We start from the raw sequence: 15868 nt of genomic DNA on the forward strand, positions 1-15868 counted from the left end.
ACAGGTGTAACCGACCAGTTCCGTGGATATGCACAGTCTTCAGCAACATTGGTTCTTGGTCATTTGCAGGAATGATGAGCACCATCTATAGACCCTGGGTCTAGCTAGGCGCTGACCAGTGATGGCTCATTGTGGATCTCCAGCAGTGTGCCTGGGAGCTCCAGCCACCACTTCTTCCTGAGGGCGCTGCTCCTCCCTCTGCCCAGCCAGATGCCTCCATCAGTCTCTTCTCCTTCGTCTCCGCTGTCTGTAAGCCATGAGGCACACAGCCACGTCACCAGGCTCCATGACCCTGATGTACTTCTGCAGGATGAAAGCGAGAGACATGGGGTGTACTAAGAACCTCTCTTGGTTAAGTCTGAAGGCTCCTTAATGCATCCCTGAGAGTGCTGGCCACCACTTGAATGGCCAGAGTTTAGTCTCTATGGGGGAGACTGGCCCAAACTTGAATGATGACATTGCAAGGGGCTGTGACCACTCCATGGCCAGCTTCTGCAAGGAGATTGTCCAATGTGCCTAGTTGTACAATTGTTCTGCAGTCCCCTAAAATGCTCATTAGTTTGCAGTCTTTGCCCAATGAGTAAAAAGCTCTGGAGCATTTGGTGGCACTTTCAGGCCTCAGTGTTGCTTGAGTGGGCAGATAAGCTCGAGACCCAACTCCATGCATGTTAATGTGGCTGTGCCTGAACTGTCTCAACTGCGGAGGAATGGTCACTTTATACAAGGTTTCCCTAATGCGTGGCTACTTCCCCCGCCCCCCCAACCCCACCAAACATGTGCTTGTGCAATACCATCAACTGCAGTGCAATCCTTGCCCTGACACCACACTGTCAGCCAGCTGAGAAAATCTGACTTGCTTGTGCCCTTGCCTGAATGCGCGGTGCCTCAACCTCAAGGTCCAACAGACGATGCTCGTGAGCGCTGTGCAACATTACTCACCTCCCAAGTTCCTCTCGAAGTGCAGCTTGCCAGGTGCATGCCTTACAAATGCTGTTGTGAAACACGCCAACGTGCCCAGATGATCCAGCGTTGGGGGTTGATTCTGGCAAGCAGGCTGATAATGATATGCAGATGTGTTAAAATGAAGTCCCTGACATGCCGTGGTAGGAAACGTGGCCTGTCATTGATGGGTGGAGTGGACGATTGCAAACTGGTTTCACAGTGTGAAACCGATTTTTGGCCTTCCCGCCATTTTGTCCGCTCACGCCTGCCAAGACACCTGATGCCAACCTGCACAGGAAATTATGCCCAATGACTCTGATTAGGGTGGGAGACTTCAGACAGTTCTATGGGACTTGAGTAGTTATCCAGGAAATGTTAGACAGAAAAATCCCAGTTCAACTCCTGGCTAACTACAGGACCCCCAACCCTCTCCCCCCAATCAGTCATAATGATGCTCCGACACCCACTCTCCTCCCCAAGCAGCCCCTGAGTAGCCCCCCTGACTCCCCCACCCTGACACAACCTGACTATTCCTCCTGACCGCGCTAACCCCTGACCACCCGACCAACCCCCCCGACCAGACCTGACTAGCCCCCGACCCACCTACCAACCTGCCACACTACCTATCTACCATCGTACCCAACTGCTGCTTCAACCACTTACTGCCCCACTCACCTGTCGCATCACCCAACTCATCTACCTACCACCCTACCCACTTGCTCTCCTACCCACTTACCCACTCACTCACCCACCTACCTCACCCACTACCCACCCTACTGCCCTGCCCATTCACTCCTTCATCCACTCATCTATTCACCCATTCACTAACATTCACATTGTACATTTAAACTTACCTTACAGCAGCTAGTGCCTTAAAAGGGGCCATGGCTTGTTTTCCCCTGATGCTACAGCACTGTGATTGAGTTATTTGTGGGACTGTATGTTCCACATTTCTGAAGAAGCTGGCCTCGGAAGACCCATCCAGAATTGTGGAGAACTGTCAAAGCATTGAAACGTTCGAGTGGAGCAGCAATCCGACGATCATTGCCACTTTGTGAAAGATCTGGATCAATATTTTACTAATACTGATTTGAGCTTCTAGCAGCTAAAGGGAGATCAAAACTTTATTTTAACCTCAAAAGCTACATAAATTACAAAAGATCAGTGATCTGAGTTGTCACACTTAATGCTTCTAAAGACCCTAACATACTATCGTCATATTGTGGGCTATTGTTTTGGTAGTTCCATCATTGCTGTATCATGTGTATCTATGGTGATTTTTTTTTGGGAAAGAAGGTTCCCTCATATCTTGAAGCATTAAACAGCACAAGTGTTAACAAATCATGCACCATTGTAATTTTGTTCACTGAGTCCCTTTGTTCCAATGGTCTGAGCAAGATTTGATCTGTTGGCTTCAACTTCAGCATTAACGTTCCTCAATAGGAAGACAGGTCCTGCTGTGGTACTGTCATGATGGCTGCTTGGAGATATCTGTAGAACTTGTCTTTTATCATCCGGCATATGCTACAATTATTGATAAATACTCATATTTATAAACAAAACTAGCCGTAAGAAGATTTGTTTATTGATTACCAACTGGTGCACACTTTGGTTCCCTACTAATTGAAGATGGTACCTTTCTTACCTGCCTGATTGAGCTTAGGTGTATCCCCCCACATCAGTAGAGCTCTGCAGAATCTCCTTAACCTCAGTAAGGCTTGTTGTACTGATTTAGGGACATGCCAGTTGCCACAATAGCAAGATCACTCACGCTGCATGGCAGAGCATTTCAATATCCAATGTGGCCATCTATATCTAACTCTTGAATTGTATATCCTATCCATGGGTCATGCATCCATGGTAATCCAGCCAGATTGACCTCTACTGTTAATTTCTGCAACCATGGATACCAGCTGGTCAGATAGATGGGTTTGGGGTCCCATAACCCTTTTGACTGATGAAAATCACTGCGTAATGACCATTTTAGGCCTGCTCCATATGCTGTTGTATTAGCACAGTATTTAATTCACCCTGGAAAATTCAAGTTTGTGTTAAGTACAATAAAGATAGCATAATTGACAAAAATATGATGAGCATCAAAATAACCATCCTATTGACAGTGGCGCAGAGTGAGCAGTAATATTAAATTGGATGGAATGATTCATGTGTGTGTTAATCCTGTATGTCTCCAGCTGAATTTTAGGAATTAATCTAATAGTAAAAAAGCAGGTTTGTGATCTGCTGAGTAGTTTTGTTATTGATTGTAACTGTGAATTGTTGTGATAGGCTTTAATTGTGATGTAATCAATACTAATTTAGTTTTAAAAAGCCACATCCATCTGGGCCACTTAGGAAAGAAGGTAATAGCTCAAATTACATGCATCATGGATACAGTGTGTGCATGTAATAGCTTGCTGCCAAAAGTCAATCATTAATGAAGATTTTTGATGCACAAAAAGAAATCTGATGAGACCATTAGAAGAGTGGAGAAATTGCTAATGTCATAGGCCACTTATGGCTCCAATGAGACTCAATAAAAACCTAGTTACTGTATATTGGGTATATGTATGTATGTATATGCATAAAGTATATTTTCATTCTTTTTTCCCTAGCCAGTTTCTTCCTTTCTCTCCTTAAGGTGTTGTATTTAAGCTGGGGTATGGTTGTACCCTTGGTACCTTTTGTTTATTTGTTCTGAGGATGTAGGTAACCCTGGCAAGGCTGAATTAATTGTCATGCCTAGTTGCTCAGTGGTGGTGATTGCCTTCTTGAGCCACTACCAATATCATGGTGAAGATGCTCCATGATTGCCATCTTAACCATTATTATCGTGGGCGCAAAGGCTTACCTGCCATCAAGAAATGTTATTTCATGGGTACAAACATAGCCAAATCTTGTTTGATTAGTAACTTGAAGGCTAGCTGGGAATTTTATGTGCATGTTGAAAAATGACACCTTTACTCATAACCCATTGGAATAAGTAATAGCTTTTCAGAAACAGATGAAATATAGATAGCGTAATCAGAGTACCACTGCTATTTGATGCACTGATTCCTAAGGAGCTCAGTGGAACAGGATTAAACTGGTCTATGATTTATAATCCAGCTTTTGGGAAAAAGGTAATGGCTGATCCTTGAGTGTTTACAAAATTATTGCTCCAAACCAGGATCATTGCATAGTTTTAATGGCTGTTACTAATCATAAACAAATGGAAAAGACGATTTTGCACTCAGCTTTAAGGGTGTCTCCATTGAGAGATTTTTAATGTTCTAAGCTAGTTTTATCAGGGCTTTAACTGAAAAAATATATTAATGAATGAGTAGCTGTTTTTAGAATTTTAAAACGGTTTAGAGATCTTTCAACTTAACTTGGCATTGTGATGAATTATGATATTAGCTTTTGGTGTGTTGTCCTTTCATAAAATACATTTAGCTTAGGATGCATTGAATTGCAAGAAGACTTTTGGTCAGTTCTACTGTAGTGTTCTCTTTCCTTCTGCGATGGTGAAATCAAGACTCACCTCCTACTCAAATTCTTTTTCAGGACCTTAAAACTGAGGCACTATCATCTTCCTGGAATATTTCCCTTCTTTCAACATTTTCAGACTTAAGTTTAAGCTTAGTAACACCCAACCATTACTTTCTTATTTGCCCTTCTATTGTTGAGGACCTCCAACATCTCTGCCTGTTGCTCCCCCATCTCTTGCTGCATCTCCTTGATTGATTCCAGAGGCTCGTCATTGGACTCGAACCCCACAGATTCCACTTCCCCAGCAGTCCTCCAAGTGTCAGTGAGCTTGGTTGACCCTGCCTCATGCTGTGGACACTTGTGCGTGCAGTGACCACCAGAATGTGAGACCCTTCCTAAACTAGATTTAATACCCACCGTGGTGCCTGTCTCTGGACTGATGGAAGGTGCATGTGATTACTGTGATGCTTCTACAGGTGCACTTTCTTCCTCTGCAATGCCCTCAGTCCTCTCCAGGTTTTTCTGAGTGCTGGATAGGCTTTGTCTATTACCAGCCTTGCCCTCTTCCTGCTGACGCCTTAAATGAGAGAGGAGAGAGCGAGTGACTGCATGAGCTGCCTCCAACATGGAGGAACGTGTGACCCTTAGGCTGCAATGTAATATACATGGACCCTTATTTCGCCCGCCGACCCCCCCCATCTCCGCAGGCTCTGTCCCAGTCCATCCCTGCCAGCTGGGCTGCCAGCTCCTTGAAGTTGGTGAGGTCTCTGAAGTGTGGCTGGCCCCTCCCATCTTTTCCCTCTCTCTCCTATTATGACTTAACTTTTCCTGTGCATTGAGAGATGACGGAGTTGAGAGCAATTAGGTTTCATATATCTTTCTCATGCTTCTAGTCTTACAAATAACCCACTTGATTGTGTGCCACGTGATTGATGCACTGCATGATGGCACCCTCCAGAGAGGTGAGCCCATGCAAATATGAGGATAAGGCAATGTCGTTAGCAGTGCTTGCTCGTATCCTCAATGTCTGACCCCCCTCCCCCCCACCTCTCAGACTGCATGTGAGCTCTCTGTGTGGAAGGGTCAGGGATACACAGTGGCTTCTCCCCCTGCAGAGTAGATGTACTGCAGTAGGGCTATGAGGCATCGCCTTATCACATTGCCACTGAGGCTTATGTCCCCTCTACCATTCAGTGAGGTGAGTCAGAGCAATTGAGGGCTCACTTACCCTAGCGGAGCAGGTGAGGTCATTCATCCACTTCTTGCACTGTGGGGCAGTCCTCCGGTGCACTCCTTGGCACTGACTGCGCTGGAGATGTCCTCCCATGAAGAATTTGCCTCCCTACTCGGTCTCCTCCTCCCATCTTCTGGGTAGAGGACATCCCTCCTGGCTTCCACTTCATCGAGCAGGATGCCCAGGAAGGCATCGCTGAATTTGGGCACTGGAACTCCCTGTCCTCTATGGGTCATCTCCTCCCTCACATTGTGTAGATTGCTGTCCAGGCTTCTTTTAAAAATGGTGCGTGGTTATGATGGCAGAGCACCTGCCATCCAGCCCGTTCTGTCTCGTGTTACATTGGGAAACACCCGACTACATAATTAATGAGGCCAGAGTCATGTGATACCATGCAAATTCCCAGCGGCCTCTGCGGCAGGAGACACTCCCCATTCCCATTCCCGCAATTGGGTTTGGTTCCGGAATGGGAAATTCCATCCAGTAATGCTTTTACATGTCAAGGTAGGATGTTTAGATTCTCTCTTGTTGGAGATGGTCATTGCCTGGCACTTAAGTGACACGAATGTTACTTGGCACTTATCAGCCCAAGTCTGATCATTGTCCTGATCTTGTTGCATTTGGGCATAGACTGCTTCACTGCCTGAGCAGTTGCTAATGGAACTGAACATAGAACCATAGAATTACTATAGCAGAGTAGGAGGCCCATTATGTTTGTGCCAGTTCTCTGCAAGAGCAATTCTGCTATTTCCACTACCTTGTCTTTCCCTGTAGGCCATTGTTTCTTTCTTCAGGTCCGTTTGAGAACCATAATTGAATCTACCTCAACAACGTTCTCGGGCAGTGCATTTGAGACTCTAACTACCTACTGCATAACAACCTCATCTTGTTGCTTTTTTTTGTCAATGGAGATGAATCAGTGTGCTTTGGTTCTTGACACTTCCACCAAAGGGACCAGTTTCTCCCTATTTACTTTGTCTAGCCCCCTCATGATTTTGAACACTGTGCAACCATTACCAAATATCCCCACTTCTGATCTTATGATGGAGGGAAGGTCATTGATGATGCAGCTGAAGATGGTTGGGCCTAGGATACTACCTTGAAAGAACTCCTACGGCGATATCCTGAGACAGAGATGATTGCCCCCCCCAACAACTGCAATCATCTTGCTTTGTGCTGGGTATTGATCTTAACCAGTGGAGAGTTTCACCCCTGATTTCCATTAACTTCAGATTTACTCAGGGACATGTTTCAAAGCAACATCGTTGTATTACAGAATAATGGAATTTAACTCCTTTAAGGGCCTATTTTGTGAGGGCTGTGTGATGGTGCTAGCCTACATGCTAATGTGGAGCACAGTAAGCCCTCACTTAAAGTTATAGTTGCATTCCTGAAAACTATGACTTCAAGTGAAATGACTTTAAGTGAATCGGATTTTCCCATTAAAACCAATATAAAAGCGGTAGTTAGCTTCTGTAGGTCCTTTTTCATCAGGAAGAAAAAAACTTTAACACATTATACCCTGTAAGTTGAAATACTTAATACTACTAAATTCCTATATTGGTGAATGAAATAATTTTTAAAATTAAAATAAATTTTAAAATATTAAAGATGATAACTTTCTATTTACATCCTGCTTGATGCTGATCTGGCTCGCCACCAACCCTGCTTCCCAAACCTCCTGTTCACCACATATCCCGCTTTCTGACTCTCCTGGTTGCTGCGAAGCCTTCTTCTTGTTGACCCTCTCCCGCAACCTAACCCACCCTCTTCCTGCTGACCCTCCGACTTTCAGCATCTGCTGCTTCCAAACTTACCTTTTTGCCAATTTTTTGTCTCATTGAACCTCCTACTCCCCGACCCTCCTGATCACCTCTTCCCTCTTCTGAACCTGTGTTCCTGTCCAAGGAAGATCCTAGATCCAGTTCCAGATCCGATCTGAAGCCAGAGCTCTGTGGTTGTGAAAGTGTAGGTCCTGGTGATGCTGAGCTGGGGCTGTTATAATCAATGTTTTTTTTAAATGTTTCTGCTTGCTCCTTCCCTCTCCTGTTCTGCAGATGAGTGGCGAGAGACAGAAGGAGCAGCTGCAACTTAAGTGTTTGACTCAAATTACTTCAAAAAAAGAACCCTGCGCATATTTAACCTTGAATATTGAAAGGAGAAAGATGGTTTGCACAGGGCAGGAGGACTTTTGAGGTATGTTCCTAGAAATAAGTAACCGTGGCAGTTTTAGGACCCTTGTTGACGCGACTGCAGCAAGGAGTGGTGGAAGTGTGTACGTCAGGCAGCGATATGGAATGAAAGCAAACTCATTCCTGGTTTCACATTTTATTGTATGCATTTGAAACAAAACATTGATTATAACAGCCCCAGCTCAGCACTTCTGCAGCGTCAAGACCTGCACTTTCACAACCAAGGAGCTCCGGCTTCAGTTCCAACCTGGATCTGGATTTAGGACCTCCCTTGAATGAGAATGCTGGTTCAGGGAAGTGGGGAGTGGAAGATTCAGCAAGAACAAGGATCGGTGAGTGGATGAGGCCGCAAGTCGGAGGGTCGGCAGCAAGGGAAAGGATCAGAGAATGGGAGAGGCCTCTCCAAAATGGCACCCATTGGCCATGTGGCCCTACATCAGACTAGCAGGAAACTAGTTTAGAACAAAGCTTGCAATGCTAAAAAATAATACAGACCCCATTAACTTACCGACGTTGAAGTGAAACTATGTTACATAGATGGACTATGATACACTAAATGGGGACTGACTATCATAATTTTCTAATTTACTATCAATGGAACTCGCATTAACTTCCATCTATGATGTTAAATCAGTTCCCAGGTGTAAATATTTCTAATGCATGTTAACTATAGAACCGTGTTAATGCAATTTGTTTATTATCTCCTTAAGTAGCAATTAACGTGGAGCATATAAATTTACTTAGGGTTTTCCTGTTTCCAATATTGCAGTAATTTATCTCATTTAAAGCTAGTATTAAAGTACTCGAGAAACTTTGCAAGGTGTCACTGGTGAGTAGACTGTGAGACTTCAATCAAAGGAGGAGTCTTTTAGTGAACCCTATAGCATGAGTGTTGCATTTACCCTAGGTACTTTGGAGGAGGAGCAGTGATGACAAGAGAACACCATGAATCAAAGATGCTTCAGGGCTTAGGGAATGGATGTTCAGCATTCTGTATTACCAACCAGCGGAGCATTTTCCCCCGATTCCCATTGATTTCAATTTTGTCAGGGCTCCTTGATCCGACACTTGGTCAAATGCTGCCTTAATGTCAAGAGCAATCACCCTCACCTCATCCATGAAATTCAGCTTTTTTGTCCGTGCTTGGAACAATGCTGTATTGAGGTCAGGAACCGAGTGGCTCTGGTGGAACCCAAACCGAGCAACTATGTGGAGGTTATTGCTGAGTAAGTGCTGCTTGATCACACTGTTGACAACATCTTCCATCACTTTTCTGATGACCATGAGTAGACTGATGGGGCGGTAATTGGCTAGAATGGATTTGTTCTGCTTTTTCTAGTTAGGACATACCTCGGTTATTTTCCATATTGTCGGGTAGAAGCCAGTGTTGTAGTTGTATTGGAACAGCTTGGCTAGTGATGTGGCTAGTTCTGGAGCACAAGTCTTTAGCAGTATTGCTGGGATGTTGTCAGGGCCCATGGCTTTTGCTGTATCAATGTGTTCAGCTGTTTCTTGATATCGTGGAGTGAATTGAATTAGCTGAAGACTGACATCTATGATGCTGGGACCTCAGGAGGAGGCCAAGATGGATCATCTATACGGCACTTCTGGTTGAAGCTGATTGCAGATGCTTCAGCTTTGCCTGATGTGTCATGCTGCTGCGCCATGGAGGGTGGGAATATTTGTGGAGACTTCTCCTGCGGTTAGTTGTTTAACTGTCCACCAACATTCACGACTCGATGCGGCAGGACTGCAGAACTTTATTTTGTCGCTTTACTCTGTCTATTGCATGTTGTTTCTGCTGCTTAGCATGCAAGTAGTCTTGCGTTGTACTTCCACCAGGTTGGCACCCCATTTTTAGCTTTGCCTGGTGCTGCTCCAGGCATGTTCTCCTGCACTCTTCATTGTACCAAGGTTGACCCCAGCTTGATACTGATGGTAAAGTGGGGATATACCAGGCCAAGGGGTTACAGATTGTGATTGAATACAATTCTTCTGCTGCTGATGGCCCACAGCATCTTTTGGATGGCCAGTTTTGAGCTGTTAGATCTATTCTGAATCTATCTCATTTAGCATGGCAGTAACGCCACACAACAACATTGGAGTGTGTCCTTAGTATAAGATGGGACAGGACTGTGTCATGGTTACTCCTACCAGTATTGTCATGAACTGATGCATCTGTGTATTATGATGCAGCTGATGGTAAAGACTGAGTTGTTCAAATGCCAGAGGGAAACTTGAAACAACTGTCATAACCTATTTTTGCCATTTGTATGTTTCGAGATTCAGGCTTTGAATTCAGTAGTAATAAGACCACCAAGTCTCAAGAGTTTTTTTATAAAACTAAATTAAACATTTATTAATACAAGAAAGATTGTAAATGCATACATACGTCTACAAAATTACTACTATAATAACTACAAAAATCCCCCTAATTAATCTGAATCTCAGTTATACCCCTTTAAGGCAACAGTAAACCTCATAGATTTAAACAGACACCTGGCAAAGCACACCCTGGACAGTCCCATTCAAAATGATTTTCTTGCAGCTCTGAGCCCTTGCAGACATCAGCTTGGGGCTTACAGACTGGAGGCTTCTCACACTTGTTGGAACTTAAAATGCCTCTACCTTACATACAATCTCCTTTCTCCTTTATATATATCTTTCTCTTTGAATGTAAAATTTCCATTGTATCACTAGGCTTTTAACTTTATCTTTTCTAACAGTAACATCCTTTAATTTAATTTTATTATTAAGCTGAAAAAAATGAACACCTTGCTTGGCGTCTTCTAGCTAGGTGCAAGATTTCACCTGCAGTCTTGAATGGTTCCTTTTAACAAATCTAAATTTACTCGTTACCTCCTACCCTCATTACATTTATCTAATTAACATCTCAAAACTACTATACATCAAAGCACCCAGACCAGCTGGCTTTAATCCAATTAAGACACACACAGAGACACAAACCCACTAGAACTCTATTTTTAAAAATAATTTCCAATAACATTATAGACATTAATATTTCTTCATGACACTGTGATAGGTAGATTGGTGAGGGTGAGGTTAATTAGGGTTTTCCTTCTTGTTAGTTCTCTCACCACCTCCTGCAGGCCCAGTCTGGCAGATAGTCTTCAGAACTCGACCATCTCAGTCAGTAGTGATTACTGAGCCACTCTTGATAATGGGCTTTGAAGTCACCCACTCAGAGTTCATTCTGTGCTCTTGCTACCCTCACTGCTTCTTCTAAGTAGTGTTTATCATGGAGGAGTACTGACTCATCAGTTGAGGGAGGGCAGTAGGTGATAATCAGCAACAGATTTCCTTGCCCATTTTGGCATGATACCATGGGGTCTGGAGTCAATATTGAGGACTCCCAGGACCACTCCCTCCTGGCTGTTGCTCGACAAATGCATGGGACAACTCTCCCAATTTTGGCACAAGCCCCTGCATGTTAGTGAGGAAGAATTTACAGGATTGACTGGGCAGGATGTATTTGTCATTTCTGGTGCCTAGGTTGATGCTGGGTGTTCTGTCCGGTTTTATTCTTTAACTTTTCTGTAATGGTTTGATTCAAGTGAATGCTTTGCTAGGCCATTTCAGAGGGCAATTAAGAGTCAACACATTGCTGTGGGTCTGGAGTCACATGTAGGCCAGAACGTGTAAGGTTCGCAGATTTCTTTTCCAAAAATTCAGATGGATTTTTATGACAATTTGATAGTTCCATGGTCCAGAGGATACATTTAGTGAGTTTCAGGGAAAAGCATTCGGTGATTTCAGAAGTAAGAAGGAACAAGTGGCAATGTCTCAGGGCAATGACTAATCTTTATCACCAAGGTGTTCTGCTTAAATAATTCCAAATGTACCAGATTGCATGCACAATCAGGCTACCAGTAAGTATTACACATACATCATTCGCTTGCACAAAAGGGAAATAGTGCAATACAAAACGTTGGCCACACATACAGTCATCATCCGCATCCTTCTATTATGACCATGTGGTTTTTGACGCTTATAGACAGGAAGAACAATTTACAGGCATGGGACTGTATACACTAGGGAAGTTAAAATTGGGGTATATGTATTTTAAATGTGGCCTGTGAGCTCATCTGGGATGAGGTACCACAAAATAATAGTTGAAGAACGGAGGAACATCCATGGTACTTGATGATAGTGAATTTCATTGTTCCATTTGACTGGACAAGTGAAGATGGCTGCATTATTTGGAGACATACATTTAAGAGAAGGCATTTGCAATGATTGCTTGCTTTAGGATTTTCCTTGTTTTCCAATAAGACTATGTACAGAATTGTTCAGAGCCCTGGTTGCTGTCCTCCTATGATATTAGGTGCTGCTGGATCTCTTCCGCAGGCTCCATGGCAGTACTTATTTGAATGGCAAAGCCCTGCAAGAGGCAGCAGACTACGTTGGTTATGGGGACTTTCACAGTGCTAGTTAACTCACTCCTTGATATGCCTCAGCATGCCTTTGCCCAACTCATTGTTCTTCAGCTCTTGTTCTCACTTGTATCATGGGACTATGAACAATGACTGAAAAGGATAACATTGGCCCCAAAGCAGCAATCTTCCTGGTTCTTCAATTAATGGTGACAAATCAATTGCTGCAAAATAAAGGCTGATAGATGTCATGATTCTCTTGTTAACCTACATCCCCCAATGCCTCAAGTTTTAAATCCTTGTTCTCATCTTTAAATGTTCATGGATTGGCACATTGGCTGCTGTGTTTCCTACATTGCAGTGGCGTGGTGGCTACATTTCAAAAGCAGTGTATTGGCTGTGAAGCTCTTTGGATTGTCTTGAGGTCATGAATGACACTTTACAAATGAAAATCTTTCTTTACATATTGTGGAATTGACCCACACAGAGGTTGTCTGTCATCTTTTAGATAGTGGGACAAATAAGAAAAGCCTCCTTCAGACTGGCTTCAAGACAATCTTCCAGAAATATTCTGTTTTCACAATATAACAATATAAAAAGCCTTAATATTTTGTAAAATCATTTTCTGACATGGAGAAAATTTAAATACGACACCTATTTTTCTTGGAAGAGAGTGTTTGTTGTGACACAAGAAGATTGATAAAATAACATGTAATCATGTTTATAGTCAATAATCTTGACATCAATATATAGCACAAGTAATTTGTTAAGAATAGCTAGTAACTATAGGTATCAATGTTATCCCCAACAAGCGCCAGTGTGTAGTTTAAAGCCTGCAATTTCTCACACAAATCACAGCCATACTGCAAATGAGGAAAAGGCAACAAACAAGTACTTCCTCTCATGAATGACAGTCACCTCAGGCTGGACAATTAGCTGTTAAAGCCTCTACCACATTACTGCTTATAGAACAACATGAGTAGAAGCTTTAGCACCTAATTATCCTCTCAGGGCGGAATTGTCCCAGATTTGCACTAAGTGTGATAGTGGGTGGGAAAAACTTATGATTTTCCTTCCAGCCACAATGGCAGCTTTTCACGCCGTATTGCCCAAAACTCGCCGCATTCCTGGGATACACGCCGTTTCGATGGTGGGCGGGCTCCGATTTGCCTGCCACGCCATCATCTTGCCGCTTCATCACGCTAGGCACCACATTTAAAGTACAGCCGCACTCAGTGCTTCCAGATCAGGACTGCAGCAAAGAAGACATGGCCCTGAAAAGTAAGAAGATTGCAGCCCTTGAGTGCCTTTTGGATGTCGTGGAGGCCTGCTGAGATGTCATCTACCCCTGCTCTGGCCGAAGGAGGGGCAGCTACATTACCACTCTGGCTTGGTAGGCAATGCCAGTGCTGCACAGAAGAGGTTGGCCATCCAATGCAGATAGAGGATGAATGATCTCATTTGTGCAGCCAGAGTATGGCAGCCATCTCATCACTCTAAACTCTCACATTCAAGGCCATCACACATTCACTAGCATCTCACTCACTGCCAGTTCAAGGGACATCACCACCCATTCTCACACACATACCCTCACATGTCCACCTGGCCTCATCTCCTCTAGAGATTGGCTCCTCAGCGCTCACCATCTTGAGGCCACTTGCACAGTGCCCCCACATACACCCTGGGATACCCTCCTTCCCCAGTATAGCCCTCGTCCTCCGGCCTCTTCCCTTGACTGAGGCCACTTCTCCCCCTTCCCCAAGTAAGCTTTAGCCCAGCAGCCATTGAAAAGCAACCCACATATAGCTAACCTGGTAGGTAGTGGCCTGCACATCAATACCCCTAAAAGTGATGCGGTGCTGTCTGTGAAGCCTGGTGCTGATGACTGCGAGTGTGACCGAAGCAAGGTAGACAAACAAACCTTGGAGTCTCAAGCAAAGTGCAGCCTGCCAAGTGCACAGCTTGTATATGCAGTTGTGAAACATATCAGTGTGTTTTCCCACCTATGTGGGCGGACGATCCAGTCCGGGGGAAGAGTCCGGTGGACTGGCCTTCTGGTGATGTGCTGATGTATTACAATGAGGTTCCCAATGTATGATGGGGGGAATGCAGCCCACCATCAACAAGCTGCGCACATGATTGCAAACTGGTTTCACGATGTCATGAAACCGATTTTTGGCCTTTTCGCCATATTGTCTGCTCACGCTGCCAAACACACCCGACGCTAGCGGGAATGGAAAATCCCGGCCTCAGTCAAGGAAAACTGTGCAAAATTTATCCAATCATCCAACATCTATCAGTTCACAGCTTTTCAGTGAGTCAAGGAAATCATGTATTCTTGTTAATTTTTATGTAAAATGTGAAAGCAGCATTTAAATTAGTTATTATTTGGTTAGCTTTACAGTGGAGTTATAACAGTCATTACATTTGGGGATACAAACACTGCAACACAGCAAGTGACTGAGATTGTGTAATCAAAGTGACAAGGAGTTATTGATTGTTGTTATCACACCTAAAATAACTTTAGTTGAAAATCAGACTACCGCTTTGAAATGAGCAAAGCAGCTTGTTGAATATCTTGGCTGAGGCAAGCTGCTGTGAAGAAAAGTCTGAAAATCCTGAAGAAGTCAAGTACACGCTTAAAATGGAATCTGCCACTGTTTTAAATGTACTTACCTTTCAGTTTCACTAATTTTAAATCAGTCAGTAATTTTGTTTTTGTCCCAGCTTTCTCCTTTTCTCTCCTCTTCTGAAGGAATAGGTTCAAGCTGGGCACAGTTTGATGGTTGCCAGTATTTGATGGGTGAGTTTGGGCAGGGTGGCATGACATGCAGATGGGTGGAGAATTGGTCACATTCTATTCTCATCAGGCACCTTTACATAAAGAGACCATTTAGAGATCAGGGCTGGAAATTAGTGCAGGCAGTGCGGATCCCACCAATGGACCTGAAAGTAGGGGTGACCCCACTTCGGCAGTCAGCAGAACCTGTGGCCACATCTTTTCAGTGGCAGCTAATTAACTAACCAATTGATTAATTGGCCTTTGCCAAGGCAGCTCTGTGAAGTACAGCCACCCATTCCCAAGAGCTGCTGGCCAATCAGAAGGCCATCTATGATCATCCAAATCAGACGCCCGTCTATGGACCAAAGGGTGCCGGAAAAGGAGATCCTCCCCCGTGGCCATTGGGAGGCCACTAGGGTTTACCTGGCGGTCTCCCCAGGCGACAGGGACCCCTCTTCCCTTAAAACTGGTCAAGTGCCAGCAGAGGTGGGAAAAGGGCCTTCATTGGCCATTTAAGTGGCTTAATTGGGCTCTGGGCGGGAGGGCCATCTACCACTTTCTCCATTGCTGGCAAGATGTTATGGTGGTCGGAAGGCAATAGGCATGCCACCACTTGCCTTAACTTGCTACTTTATACTCCTGCCACCCAGCCTGTCCCCAGAGGGGCTTGTAAAGTTCAGCCACAGGAGTGGGAACTCTGCCTGATTTGCCCCATGGTAACTCCTGGCACTGAGGCTAAATGCAGTGCCTAGCTGCCAGAGGATCAAACCTATAACATTTCTGGTTCTGACAATATGATCAAGGAAACTCTGTCAGAGATTCCGGAGATGTAGTGCTGTCTTAGAATAATCCAGTG

The 15868-nt window shown here is 44.2% G+C and overlaps 1 protein-coding gene across 1 annotated transcript in view; it reads left to right on the forward strand.

Annotated features, from left to right (window-relative positions):
* The window catches only part of LOC121285117 (nmrA-like family domain-containing protein 1), a 101791-nt gene that overhangs the window by 34698 nt on the left and 51225 nt on the right, over positions 1-15868 (forward strand). The window lies entirely within an intron of this gene.

The sequence above is a fragment of the Carcharodon carcharias genome, chromosome 12 (assembly GCF_017639515.1).
Source record: "Carcharodon carcharias isolate sCarCar2 chromosome 12, sCarCar2.pri, whole genome shotgun sequence".
NCBI classification, from domain to species: domain Eukaryota; kingdom Metazoa; phylum Chordata; class Chondrichthyes; order Lamniformes; family Lamnidae; genus Carcharodon; species Carcharodon carcharias.